General features: G+C 43.3%; 1 protein-coding gene across 1 annotated transcript in view; it reads left to right on the forward strand.

Moving 5' to 3' along the window:
* Positions 1-7076: 7076 nt before the first annotated feature.
* PLD1 (phospholipase D1) overlaps positions 7077-14961 on the forward strand; it is a 174170-nt gene continuing 166285 nt past the window's right edge. Inside the window, exon 1 of the mRNA XM_054982555.1 lies at positions 7077-7229. The gene's annotated coding sequence lies outside the window, so the exon portion shown is untranslated. The remainder of the gene's footprint in view (positions 7230-14961) is intronic.

A 14961-nucleotide genomic window follows, 5' to 3' on the forward strand; every position in this document is an offset into this window, starting at 1 on the left:
TTTGATTTCTTGATTTTGAATTGAGTGTTGAATTGAATTGATTTTGAATTGTGCAGCTGGATCCCAACATCTGGCAGCCCCCGTCCCAGCTGCAGGACCTCTGGGTTCAGTTTCAGCCTGCTCTGTTTCAACCATGCCGTCACGGCCTCCAGAGCTCTGGCCAGATTGTCTGGGGCCATGTCTGGCCGGCCGGCCAGCCATCAAGAGAAAAAGCTGGGTGTCATCCGCATATTGATGACAGCCCAGCCCAAACCTCTGCAGCAACTGGGTGAAGGGGCGCATGTAGATGTTGAATAACATCTTTGATGCTTGATCCTTTGGCAGCATCAGTACATTTTTCGGCACCTTACAAATAGAGCGAATGTTTCATTCCACTTTGTCTAGGCTTGTGCTCCTCCATGTACTTATTTGGAAATAAAGTGTCATCAAAATCAAACTTCTGAATGTGTTTGGAAGAACTTTTGGAAGAACTTTTGTACAGCACAAATACCTGCTAACTATAGACACACAACTTTAAAGCACAATGCTAAGCATGTTTACTTGGATTTGGTCAGAAATTTACTCCCGTGTAAGGCCTGGGCTAGATATAAATCAGAATGAAGTGACAGATGCTGTAAAGAAAATGAACAAGGAAGACATTGGGCTTGCTAGCATCTTCTCCGCTTATTCCTTCCTAGGGTTGCTAGCTGACCTCTTCACTCCAGAGGGAGTAAAAATGGGGGTTGAGAAAACATCACTCTGAAGTGATGTCACAGTGCTCTAGGAATTCCCTGACTTCTATGGTAAAAGCCATAGAGATTTAAGAAATTCCTAGATCATCATGTGGCAACATCACTTCCCATCCCCCAGTTTTGCCTGACAGTTCCTCCATCTCTCGTCTTTTTGCAGGAGGAAGATGGGCAACCTGGCTGGTGAACTCCGTTGCTGTCTCCCTGCTGTTAACTGCACCCACGAAACGTGTTCAGGGTGCAAGAGACTGCAGAGCTGTTCGCTGTGCCTGGAGGTGTCACTTGGCAATCCTCACTGTGTATAAAAATGAATAGATTTTGTAGTATGAGCTGCCTTGTATTTCTTTCAAAAACCAAGGTCAAAGTGTTCCTCAGGATTAGAGCAGAGAGATTCATGAGCATGTTACTATGCTGCAAGGAGAGGGGAGAGGTTGCATTGTGAAGTGCCCAAATGAAAGCACAGATTCTGCCCAGCATTCAGACCCTGCCCAGATTCTGTAAATACAGATGGCGATGGAGTCAGGGAACTTTCCAAACTAGAAGGAGCCAGGATGGGGTGGGGAGACTAGATGTCTCTGGTTCTTTGTGACCACAGAAACCCAGTGTGCCTGTCCTGCCCTCCCTCTCTCTCTCTCGCCTTACGATCAGAGGCGTGGAGAGGGGTAGCTGGGTTGGGTTGCTGTCTTCCTCCTCCTGCATCTTCCTTGGGTGAGCTGGCTTTGTTTTTATATATCTACAGAAGAGTCATATTCATTGTGTGTGTGCCTGTTGTGTATGAAGCCTCCTGTCAGTTTCCTCCATTGTCCACTGCCACTTGGAGCAGCAGTGAGAGAAAAATAAAACAAATAATGCCAGGATCCTCCATGCCAGCATGTTACCATAGAGTTTCTGGTGATTCCTAGAGCTATCCACTATGACTTCTGGATTATTCCTGGAAGTGATATAGTGACATTGATGCTGATGTCACACACACACACAGGATTATTCCTGGAAGTGATATAGTGACATTGATGCTGATGCCTCCCCCAACCCTCCTGCTGGTTTTCAGGCTCAGCCTGGTTTTCAGGCTCAACCTGGCAATTCTAGCAGTATGGCTCCAAGAAAGAGGAGTTTTCCCTGTAATGGGAAAATAGGTAAGGGTTAGATCCCATAGATTTCTGCTAGTGGTGGTGCTTTTTTCCAGTACAAGAAAGTCTCCCTTGATACTAGTGTTTCTTCCACTAGCAGAAGAACCTCTTGTGCCATGGGAAGGTGAAGAAAAGAATTACTGCTAGCAGAATGGTTCTACCTGATCCAATTTTTATTTCTTCTTTTTATGCCTTGACCTGGATACCTCAGGTGAGCCTGATCTCGTCAGATCTCAGAAACTAAATAGGGTCAGCCTTGGTTAATTGGATGGGAGACCTTCATCTAAGACCAGGGTTGCAGATGCAGAAAATGGCATACCACCTCTGTTAGTCTCTTGCCATGAAAACCTCACCAGGGGTCGCCATAAGTCAGCTATGACTTGAAGGGCGCTCTCCACCACCACTTCTTTTAATAGTCTGCCTTTCTCATGGAGACACAAGGTGGATTACAAAAATTAAAAGCCAACACTAAAAACCTTTGCTAGATAGATTAAAAACTACAACAATATCTTCTGTATCAAAATGCCCTCCTGAAAATGCCTTTCCATTTTGCATATTCTGTGGAATGATACTAGTTTATGAGACTTCCTGACCTTGTCAGATAGGTTATTCTGCTGTGCGGGTGTTATGACTGAGAATGCTCAGGTGTGGGCAGGCTCTGATCTTACCCACCGGCAGAGCAGCATGTGTGAAAAATGCCTTGTTCAGATGATCAAAGCTGTCACATTGGAGCATTTCAGGTGAAGCAATCCTGCAGATACATGGATAGAAGTGTGAAGGTCCCCAAAATACTTATTTGAGGACCTTCCTCCCTAATTTCCCTCCCTGCAGACTTCCTTTCATCTTTTTTTCTGATGGAAAAATTGATGAACTTCAGGAAGCTTTGATTTAAAACACTTTTATGAAATGTTCTTTCCTTGAAATGAGTGAAGTGCTTTTTGAGACAAGGTTGCATTCACTCAAAGTGTACAGCATTCAACTTTTCCCACGGTTAAGTAGGGAAATTTTGAAGAGCCCCCACCCTTTTGGCAGGAGTGAAATGTGCTAAGATTGGATAGGGTGTTGCCATCTGTGCTGCTCTCTCTCACGTCGGTAGTGAGGAATTGCATAATTTTAAAGTTGACGCTGAGAAAATTGAAATGGTTCAAGATTTTCTATTCTCTATTTTCTATTTCTAATCATCTACCAAAAGGGAGACTGCAACTAAGAAATCAGAAGAAGATTGAGACTTGGAAGAGCAGCTGTGAGGGAACTAGAACAGATCCTTAAAGATAAAGCTGTCTCTCTGGAGACCAAGATCAAGCTAATCCAAATGATGGTATTCCTTATTACTATGCACGGACGGATGTGAGAGTTGGACAATGAAGACAATTGATTCATTTGAAATGTGGTGCTGGAGGAGTGTTTTGTGGATACCGTGGACTGCCAAAAAGACAAATAAGTGGGTGCTAGATCAAATCAAGCCTGAACTCTCCCTAGCAGCTAAAATGACAAAACTGAGGCTATCGTACTTTGGTCACATCATAAGAAGACAAGTTTCTCTGGAAAAGTCAATAATGCTAGGAAAAGACGAAGACCTAAAACAAGATGGCTTAACTCAATAAAAGAAGCCACGTCCTCCAGTTTGCAAGGTCTTAACAAGTCTGTTAATGATAGGATATTTTGGAGGTCTTTCGTTCATAGGGTCACCATAGGTCAGAGGTTACTTGATGTTATGTAACACACACACAAGTCCATTGAAGTCATTGGGCTTAGAATGGTGTAACTCAGCTGTAAGACATTTATACTTTTAAATCCCCTAAACAGAGCAATGATCACAAATTTATAAGTTATACAATAATACAATAATATAAGTTATAAATAATTTGTTTCAGGTTGTGGAAGCAGCAAAATAGGTTTAGGTTTGATAGGAAAGTACTGCATATATTTCAACTTTTACCCAAATCCACTTTTTTTCCTGAAAAAAATCGGGGAAAACATCTAGGCTCCAAGGCTTCAAAATGTTCAAAGATTTTGCATCTCTGTGTGTGGATCCCAGGTCACAGGGGAATATATAGTTAATAATTACCACCTTGAACGAAACACTGAATCTAATCAGTAACCTAAGGTTTGATTGGATTGAGGGGCAGAGTGATTTTTAAACTTTGTAGTTTGGTGCTTAAACATTGTTTTGTTTTTTAAAAACTTCCATGCTTTGATTTGGGGGGGGGGAGCAGATATGATGAATCCAAATAGAAGTAGGAAGCAGACTTGAGAGAATTTCCTGTATAAATGAGGAAATCTCGCCGTTTGTTTAAATGTGGTCAGAACTGCAAAGTATGGCAGTTTCAAATTTTGGTGGCAGGGGAGGGGCATTGGGGTGAAGAGATTTGTGGGGGAGGGGTGAGATTCTTTCCAAGTTTTAAAGGCTGTACCTTAAATATAATAGGATTAAATTACCAAAAAAATTCAGAGTATCTTAAAAGCATTTTTGTGTCTGTTTTTTGATGTCTATAATATTAGCTGTAAAGTTACCCTAACAGGTTAAGCAGTTGTCTGCCCATCCCCTTTTTAAAGCAAAAGATTTGAAGGCGGAGTGCAGTTTGAATCGAAATTGGGATGGAGATGATTTCAAGTAAAGAAAATATATTTTGCCAGCATACCTATATCATCAGCCTATTTCATTGACAATCACTTGGCATGTACAGCCAAGGAGTTTGCCAGATTTATGGATGGCCCTGATGAACAAATAATTTGTACTCTGAAACTTGGGGGCAGGAGTGATGTCTCCACCCTAAGCTTGCCAGCCTCCAGGTGGAGCCAGGAGTTCTCCTGGAATCAAAGCTGATCTCCAGGCTACAGAGACTGGTTCCCCTGGAGAAAGTGGCAGCTTTGGACTGTGGACTGTGTGGCATTACACCCCTGCTGAGTGCGTACCCCTCCCCAAATGTCACTCTGACCCTCTCCAAGCTCCATCCCCAAATCTCCAGGAATATCTCAATCCGAAGTCGGCGACCATATACCTAACACTGCCTCAGCAGCATTCCTGTATGAAACAGCTTCTCCCTTTCTCCCTATTCAACCTGTATATTTGTTTGCAATAGAAAACTTTGGTATAACATTTTGACCTCAAGTTTCCTTAAAACCAGTTGGATGTTTCCTGGCAGTCATTTTTACATGGGGGAAAGGGTTTCCTTCATTAAAAATGTATATCCTCTGCTGGCAACATTGATAAAGATGCCTTGCCTTGGCCTTCCAATATACATATATTCACTTCCTTAATGCTCATACACACAAGACAGTAATTAAATGTAGTATAGCACTCAATCTGACTCCCCACCCAAGGATTCTACTGAGCTGATGTATGTAGTAATGTTTCTTGGAATTACACTCTTCAGCCCGGTGAAAGATCTGCTGAAACCATAACTACCTTTTCCATATTAAAAAGTAGACTTCTCGGGAATGCAGAAGATCATATCAACGTTGTAGACTGTATTAAGTTATCCAGGGAAGGGACTACAAGTAGCTTATTACCTGCCAAAGGAGAGAATTGAAACTAATTCAATTATGTATTTCTGTACTGGTGCTGGCTAAACCTATATGTGTTTCCTTAGAATAAATTGCCATAGTGGTCAATAGAGCTTACTCTCAGGAAAATGTATGCAGGATTGTATTCCTAAAGGCACAGATGCTTGGATGTTTGCCTTCGCATACCTGTTGAAACTGCATTATTCTTATTTATTGAGGAAAGCACAAATGCTCTAATTTTTCAGGTTGCTTTGTGATTGGTAAACAGAAGACTTATCAGTAATAGATATAAGTTTCCCACAAGTTTGAGGTAGCTTGCGGTATACGGGGCGGGGGGAGATAGAGATTAATTTTTAAAGGAGAACCTATAATAATAATCGTCTGTTTATTGCACCGACAAAATTCCTCCCGCTTTAGCAAGAAACATTCTTCCTTCTCTCAATTTGCATGATGTTGTCCATATAGTATGGAGGTAAACCTCATGTACCACCCAGAGGAAGAGTGAGATTGCCTGCCAAGTAAAAGGCAAATTTTAGATACAACAGTAGAGTTTGGGATGGAGCATTATGAAATATGGCTAGAGGGCTGCAGCTGACGTGTGAAGTTTCGTAGAGGGCTGCAGCTGATGCGTGTATTTTCATACTGATTAAAACATTCTGAAAACATAGATGCCTGCATTACTGCTACTGGAAATCGCAAGAGGGTTATCTTGTTTTCAGGCTTACTTTCCTGGTTATTGTGGTAAATCCCAACTTTTTTCAACTCTAAAGGCACTGAAGCATGCAGGAAAAAAGAAGCTGTACATCTTGCATTCTATGGGAGGTATATTGATTAGTTTTGATTTATGGTGTTATCTGATATGCCTGTCAGCCAGATGATATCTTGTTTCAGATCGGTAGCCATGTTGGCCTGCAGTGAAACAACAGGATGTGAGTCCAGCGGTACCTTAAAGACCTAAAAAATTTTCAGGGTATAAGCTTTTGAGAGACAAAGCTCCATTCTTCAGATACAGGTATCTGAAGAAGGGAGCTTTTACTGTTGTTGGTCTCTAAGGTGCTGCTGGATTCAAATCCTGATATAATAACCTGTTTTCAGTTTTCTCCAGCTGTTGGTGCAGTCCAATCCTATAGGAATGTTACGGTTCCCTGTCTTTGGAGACAGTGCCTTGCTAAGGTTGCTGGAGCCACTGAGGCACAAATGTCTTTCTATAGCCCCTGCAGATTTCTGTTACAACTCTCTTCCAAGTAATGTTGCAATCCTGTATGCATCTCGTGCAAATTCGCTGCACAAGATTTCAGCCTAGATTGATCCATACGGGAATAATAGTGATCTCTTCCTCCGTATGTTAGGGCAAAGAGGGGCTATCTCCACTTATTATTTAGACGAATCTTTTGGTTTCTGGTCTTGCCCTGAATTTCTGGCATAAACTGGGCTGCCAGCACAGTTAAATATTAAAACAAAGTAATGTGTCTGTCTTTTCTTGGTTCCTGAAGACCTGCACAGCATCAAAACAGAAAGTCTCACTCCTGGCTTCCTTGGATCTTCGCTCCTTCTGCTTTCCCTTGCGTTTGAACACTCTGCTTCACACAGCGGGGAGTGGTTTTCCTTTCCCTTAGCTCTTCTTCATAGGCTGAAAGCTCTTGTGGGCTGGATTCTCCCTGAAACTGCCTCTCTGGAGACAGCCGGTATACTTGAGCTGAAGCACTTAGTAAGACACTGCCTGCTTTTCCGGACCATAAAGAATCCCTCTGTTAATTTTCTTCACCGGAGCCTGGCGTGGATATTAAATTCCTCACTGAAGAGAGTTGATTTGTTTTTAAAAAACAATAGAAGGATCATGGGGCAGCTTCTTCCCTGGGGGCACAAGGTCAGTAAGCTTCAAACTTCATTCCCTTTTGCCAGAGCGTCATTTTGTTTCTCGCGACTTGTTGTCCCACTAACATGGAGCGGCTGACAAGAGGAAAAACTGTCAAAAATTCCAGCTCAGTCTCTGCTAATGAGGGGAGGGGGAATAACCGAACACTGAGGTACTGATAAATATGTTTTCTTTTAAAATAAATAATATGTCGACCTAGTTATTGAGAGACTGGAAACAGAAATTCCCTGCTTAAAGAGACCCCTCCCCCCTTTTTTGCAAGTGTTTAGAATGACTTTTCCTGGCAGTCTCCGGTGCCTACTGTTTTGTTTATACGCCAATGTGCTTAGCACTCTCGAAGTTTAAAAAGAAATGGTGAAAGGGAGTTTTTATAATCTCTTTGCAAGGGTCTGTCTTCCTAAAGGTTACATAATGGACTTTGAAGCTATATAATCACTTGATGTGCAGATCGGTGATACGTATATTTTCATAGACTGAGGATTGACATACACAATAGCTCAGTGACCCCGGCATGCTGTAATGTACAAGCTTTTGAGCCCCACAAGGATCTCTTATCAGGCGAAGAGAGATCACAACATGGTCATACTTGGGTACATAATGTGCCCTTTTCATGCAAGCTTTACCAGCCGTTCCTGATAGCATTGGGTCTGTGAGTGCATCCATGCATTGCTCCTGAGACAAGTGCTAACAAGACGATGGGCGCACAGATCTCACTGACGGGAAGTTCTGGTCCCTCCCATCCCTGAGTGGCTGGAAGAGATGCAAATACTTGGAGCAGAATGGGACACAGGCAGGCAGGCAATCTGTAAACATAAAGGGGAGAGCCTTCTCACTTCCCGTTTGCAGTGAATTGCCAAGTCAAAGGGGAGTAGGGCTGTGGCTCAGGGGTAGACGGTTGCTGTTGCCGGCGGAAGGTTCCAGGTTCAATCCCCAGCATCTCCAGTTAAAAGGTTTGGGTAGCAGATCATACAGCCTGAGACCTTGGAAAGTGGCAGCCAGTCAAAGTAGACAGAACTGACCATTGACGGACTAGTAGTCTGACTGCACTCATCTATGTGGCATATGGTAGACCCTGGAGCTTTTTAGGAGAAGGCGGTGCAGGGAGTGATTGTGGTCTGTGGTGGTGGTATCTTGGCTTCCATTGCCTGTGGTTCCCTTCTCCAATCAGTAGTGCAAGGGAGTTGGTACCTAACCAGCCAGGTCCCTGGCTTAAACTCTGTGGGGTGTGATGCAGTGGGGCAGATGGCTGCAAAAATGATTTAAATGGATTAGTGCATATCTCTAGGTGACTTGGGAGTAGATCTGATTTGTGGGTGCAGTTCTGGAGCAAACCTTGGGCCTGAATAAAACTGTTGCTTTCAAGTGGAAGTTACATGAAGTGGAGGATTTATAGCTTGGTGGTAAAACATATGCTTGGCACGCAGAAGATGTCAGGTTCAGTCTGTCTTGGCATAGGGCACCTTCAGGTTATGTTTGTGCATATATACACTGAGATGAGTGATCCAACAGCCAGAATTTTCTGTAGTTTCTTCAAACAGATTCGCCTGCAGAAGAATTACTTGGATAACCAGTTCTGGTGTATTCTTCTCAGCAGTATGTGTTCATGGATAGTACAAGAGGGTATTACCCAAGGTACATTTCCACGAGACAGAATTCACTGGGTGAGGGACAGCTGTCACAGTCATGCATGATTTGTGTGTGCTTTGGTGCTATTCCCCCTCTGGATCAAACTGTGGCATGTGAGCAGAAGGAGCTTCAACTTCCTCCCCCCTTGCACTGTTTTCCAAATCAGAAATGGCTCAGGGAAGGAACTATCCAGCCAGTCCATTGAAGAAGCCCGTATGACTGTGTTCTTCTGTAGGGGGCCAAGTAGCTCCCCTTTGGACCATTTCTTTTTGGGATAAAAGCATAGTAGGGGTGGTGGTAGCAGAAGTGTCTCTTGAGTGCATGCTGTGATGTAACTCAGAGCAATAGAGAAGAGCATGCAAGTCTTGTAGGTCTGGGATAGAATTTGCAGGTTGGGTCCGTCATCCACACCCAGTGAACGCCATCTCCTAAAAGCTGACCACCGGTCACTGAAAATGTAGTAAGGGGTGCAGAATCGTTGTAAACAGCAAGCCCCCTTCAGTTATAAATTTCAAATAATTCTTAATTCTTCATCAGTACTAAAAATAGATTAAGGAGTACTTCTTCTGTGAGCATCTAGCATTTTGGGGGGAGTTGAGTTAATTGACCAGAAAAGGAATTGGCTCTGATACCAAGCTCTTAGGAGTGTTTATATATGCTAACATTACGCAGAAGATGTAATGTGTTTTCTCCCCAGGTCCCTTCTAATCCCACAGAACTCTCGTGTTTTATTGTACCTTCCATTTATTAACTCAGTTGCCTGCTATACTTTTAAGGGAGAAAAACGCTTCGTTTAACTTCCTCTCTTTTATGGTGGAAAACAATTGTGCCTGGAACTTCTCTTGATGCAAGGCAACCACTCAGTTCTCCCAATAAAAAGTCCTCCTTTGACCAGTTTTTTAAAAAAAAGATGCTGAGGTCTGAATCGTTGATCTTCTGCTTGACTAGTGTTTACTGCTGAGCTATAGCCCTCCGTGGAGAAGTCACCAGGAACTCTGCATGCCCCATATGCAGTGATTGGTCTCCTAACAGTCACTCTACACGGTACTTCTTTTACGAGTTCTGGACGGAGCCAACCCATTCTCTGCGCAGACACACATCATCTCAGGGATTTGCTTCTATTAAAAAAAACCAGCATGCAAAGAGACTCAGTGCCAAGCTACAAGTAATGCCTGACATAGGTTGGACACTTGTCAGCTTCCCTCAAGTTTTGATGGGAAGTGTAGGCGTCCTGGTTTTACAGCTTGGCTCTCCATTACAGCTGCAAGACCAGGATGCCTACAATTCCCATCAAACCTTGAGGGAAGCCGACAAGTGTCCAACCTGTGTCAGGCGTCACTTGTAGCTTGGCTCTCAGCAAGCTACCACCAGGGGAGGGAAAGCTTCTGCATTTCTCTCAAGCTTTCTCCCCATGCAAAAACAGTATGGGCGGAGACACTTCCCCATTTCTTCTGCTCCACGTGGAGGTGCATGTGCAGCAGCAGAAAGGGGAAAACTCTTCTTCCCAGCACTGTTTTTTCACAGAAGAAAAAAAGCGTGGGAGAAAGGCAGGAGCTTTCCCTCTCCTGGCGGCAGCTTTCTGAGCCCATTTGAATTTTTTTAAATAGAGCCAATCCCCGAGGCGATGTGTGTCCATGTAGAACATGGGTTGTCTCCGTGCAGACTTGTAAAAGGAGTAACGTGTAGAGTGACTGTGAAACTGTGCTATCTGAATGGGAGATCATCCTTAGAGTAAAAGGGCGGCCAAAGCAAAGAGAACAATGATTGGTGTTGAGTTGTGGGGTTGTCCTTTTTGGTGCAATTTCTCTGGCTTGCCTGCAGATTCCAAGGTACCTCATAGCAGATTTAACGAACCTTTGCATATCCTTAAATCCCTTAGAGTAGGTGTAGTCTTGCAACAGATGTAGGAGAACCAGCTTTTGCAATATTGCTGCAACGCAGTGGCTTTTGGGAGAGGTTCAGAACACTAGTTCCCCTGAGGGTCTGACACTGGCATCAAGAGGAAATTTCCCCCCAAGATGTATTGGCTAATGAGTTACTTTTCTGCATTATTTGTTTTCCCTTCTTCCCCTGCCGTATGTGTTTTGTGGCACAGTTCAAGGCCATTTCACGAATTCCGTAGCAGCAAACCTACACTGGCTCCCTCAGAGCCAAGCTACAAGTGATGCCTTACACAGGTTGGACACTTGTCAGCTTCCCTCAAGTTTTGATGGGAAGTGTACGCGTCCTGGTTTTACAGCTTGGCTGTCCTTTACAGCTGCAAGACCAGGATGCCTACATTTTCCATCAAAACTTGAGGGAAGCTGACAAGTGTCCAACCTGTGTCAGGCGTCACTTGTAGCTTGGCTCTCAGTTTATGCTTGACAGGCAGCCACAGCCAGGCCTAGTTCCTGGCTGGTTGTACGTGTGTATATTACATGGGTTTGCAAAATACAGCTTGGACCCGTGTTAAATTTTCTGCTGATGGAAAGTGGAGCCGAACATTCCTGCCTACCTCCCCCTTCCTCACAGACAGTGATGCCCCTGAAATTCTCCTCCTGAGGGACAAGACAAGAACAGCATGAATGGTAAATCAGGGGTCTGCATTAGGAAGGAGGAATCAGTGGGATCTGGTTCATGGTGTGGTGGGATCTGGTTCAAATCCCTGCTCTGCCATGGAAGCTTGCGGGGTGACCTTGGACCAGTCACACACTCTAAACCTAACTTGCCTCACCAGGGTTATTACTGGGAGGATAAAATGGAGAAGAGAACAAGGGAAGCCGCTTTGTGTCCCCATTGGGGAGAAAGTTGGGGTTTAAAATGAAATAATTAAATAAATAGAAACATGATCTTTTTCAGCGCATCGGTTTTTGCACTGCGGTGACTATCCATTTGAACAGTTCATTTTTCTGGTAAATGCAGTGAAGGATAAGGATACATTTTCACAGTCCCATCTTAGAGTATTCTCCAAAGATGGTTGCACAGCAGACCCAGTAGGGTCATGCTAGTCTCACAACATCAGAGCCCAAGCTATTGCCAAACCATTGGCTGTGAGCATAATTCTGTGGTTGTTGGTGGCAACAATGGTATATGAATGAATATTTAAGGGCATTTCATTGTTTGGTTTATAGAGGCCCTGGCCGTATTTGGTGCCTGCTTCTTGATTCTTTCTCTGCTACCTATGCAGACTGAAGCCCTCTTTTCACTATGCATGTACGTATGCACCATCAAGTCCCAAGTGACTTATGGCGACCCCAGCAAGGGGCTTTCAAGGCAAGTGAGAAACAGAGATGGTTTGCCTTTGAGCACATTATGCTACCTTGCTCCCCTTTGGAGGAAAGGTGTTTAATAAATATTTTAAATAAATAAATTCCTGCGTAGAGCAACCTCAGTCTTTCTTAGTGGTCTCCCATCCAAATACTAACTATGGCTTACCCTGCTTAGCTTCTGAGCTCTGATGAGACTGGGCTGTACTTTCCGACTCCCCCTTCTCACTTAGATGCATACATATTTGACTACATTTTAAAAAGTATTTGACCATGAAATTTGACAACAAATTTATGCATTTATCATATCATATTTTTTTGCCAAGCTGAGGGCAGCTGATAACCAACAAGAAAAAAAGAAGGAAGTATGCCAAGGAGTGACTCAGTACAATATTATTATCTGTACCACACTACAAATATCAATGTATCTACATTGAGTTTTCAATTATCTACAAAATCAAAAAGAGTCCAGTAGCACCTTTAAGACTAACCAATTTTATTATAGCATAAGCTTTCGAGAATCAAGTTCTCTTCATCAGATGCCTGATCAAAATTATCTACAGCAATTCAATACACATGCATGGAGAGAGAATTAATTCCAATATAGTAGAATTCTCTCAAATTTTGCTCATGACGCCCGAAGGTACACAGTGCCAAAAAGGTCCAGAATATAGCTGGTTGGTAGCATCCAGAGTTGCAAGATTGCAACTCTGGATGCTACCAACCAGCTATATTCTGGACCTTTTTGGCACTGTGTACCTTCGGGCGTCATGAGCAAAGTTTGAGAGAATTCTACTATATTGGAATTAATTCTCTCTCCATGCATGTGTATTGAATTGCTGTAGATAATTGAAAACTCAATGTAGATACATTGATATTTGTAGTGTGGTACAGATAATAATATTGTACTGAGTCACTCCTTGGCATACTTCCTTCTTTTTTTCTTGTTGGTTATCAAGCTGAGGGCAGCAGCAAACATGATGTGCCATTTCCCCATATTATTGTCACAACAACCACGTGAAGTACGTTAGGTTGACAAAAGATGACTGAGCAGCCAGTGAGTTATCTGTTTTTCCAAAAATTTAAACCTTGGCCTCCCCAGTCCTATTCCAACATTCAAAACACTACTTCACACTGTCACTCGTATACTTTTGACATGTCTTTCATGCGTATACTGTATCTTTGGGACTCCATACCTATTTTTTTAAAATCCTTGAGATCACTTTGGTGTGGCATGTCTGCTTCCACACCTTAAGTCAGTGGTCAAGCCAGGCTTTTGGAGTGTCATTTCTCTCTCCTTCCCTTTTATTCTTACCCTCCAGCTTTAAACACCACCATTTTGAGAAGATTTTTTAACTTTAGGAATTTTTGAGTTTACCCTTTGGCCAGCTCTTTCCCTTCCTTTGTTCCTTTTGAGGCTAATTTAATGTGAAGCTTTTGTGATTTTATTGTACATTTGTACAAATCTCATTTGTATTTTGTGCAAATACCAACTCGTGAAGCTTTCCTCTATAAATATTATGGTCTGTCTTCTTTTCTGTATTACTGTAATTAAAACTGCCTACTCTGATGCTGGCCGCTTCCCAAGCAAGTCTGAATTTATGGGCTGGTCAGTAAACTGACAGTCCTGTTACCCCCCCCCCTTTTTTTTTGAAAGGTTGGCTGGTGGAATGCAAATACACTCAAACTTCTTGAGGCTGAGGGCCAAGCTACAAGTGATGAATGACACTTGAACGGCAAGTGGATTGAGTGGAGGGCAAGTGAACAGGGAGAAATACACTTGCTGTTCAAGTGTCATTCGTCACTTGTAGCTTGGCCCTGACTTTGTTAGTTCTGCTAATAATATTGTCTTGTACGTTCCCTACTTCTTGTTCCCTCCCTCCTTCCAGGGTTCTTAATGACCAACGCCTTGCTGTGCCTTTTATTTATGGCCAAGCTGTTTTTGTGCTGACAAGAGGTTGCTGGAGGTTGCTGGAGGTTGCTGGGGGTGAATAACGTTCTGTGAACCTTTCCATGTTGTGTTCGGCTTGTGCTGAACCAGATGTCAAGAGATGATTTTTCACATCTGTGTCATCTTTTGAATGATTTAAGTACAGTCTGCAGTTGTTGATCATGTTTTTGTCTGGTGTAGTGGTTAGTGTGTAAGATTAGGATCTGGCAGACCCAGGGTTGAATCCCCACTCTGCCATGGAAACTTGGGACACTCGCACACTGCCAACCAACCTCCCTCACAGGGCTGTTGTGAGAATAAAATGGAGGAGAGGAGAACGATGGGAGCTGCTTTTGGACCCCACTAAGGAAAAAGGCAGAGTTAGGGATGCCAAACCCCCAGTGGGGGCAGGGAATCCCCGGTCCCCATATCTCATTGCTTGCTGCTGCTGGAAGTACTAGGAAGAGAAAAAATAAAAATAAGGTCTTACAGGAAGTTCTTACCAGAGTTATGGCCTTTCCTAGAACTGCCCAGAAGTAACAAAGGGTAGCTCTAGGTAAAGCTGGACGTTTTTACCGTAGTTTCTGGGTAGCTCTAGGAATCGAAAAACAAACTGGGATTACAGTATAAAAAAAACAAAAACCAAACAACACTGTGATTTATGGCTACTATATTGTATCATAAAATTACATATAGTCCTAACATCCTACTATATAAAAGGCTAAGCATGTTCCAGGCAAAACTCACTTCCTACCCTGGTGCACCTCCAGAGGATGCTGCCATTGAAGGAAGCTCAGGAGAGGCAGCCTGTCCCTCTGAGAGTGCATCATTGCGGCAGGAAGCCCAGGCTGGGATCAGGCACAGAGCAGGTGGCAATGCCTACCCCCCCACCTTCACCCTGCTGGAATGAAGAGTGGAGCAG

The sequence above is a fragment of the Eublepharis macularius genome, chromosome 6 (genome assembly GCF_028583425.1).
Source record: "Eublepharis macularius isolate TG4126 chromosome 6, MPM_Emac_v1.0, whole genome shotgun sequence".
Classification (NCBI taxonomy): Eukaryota; Metazoa; Chordata; class Lepidosauria; order Squamata; family Eublepharidae; genus Eublepharis; species Eublepharis macularius.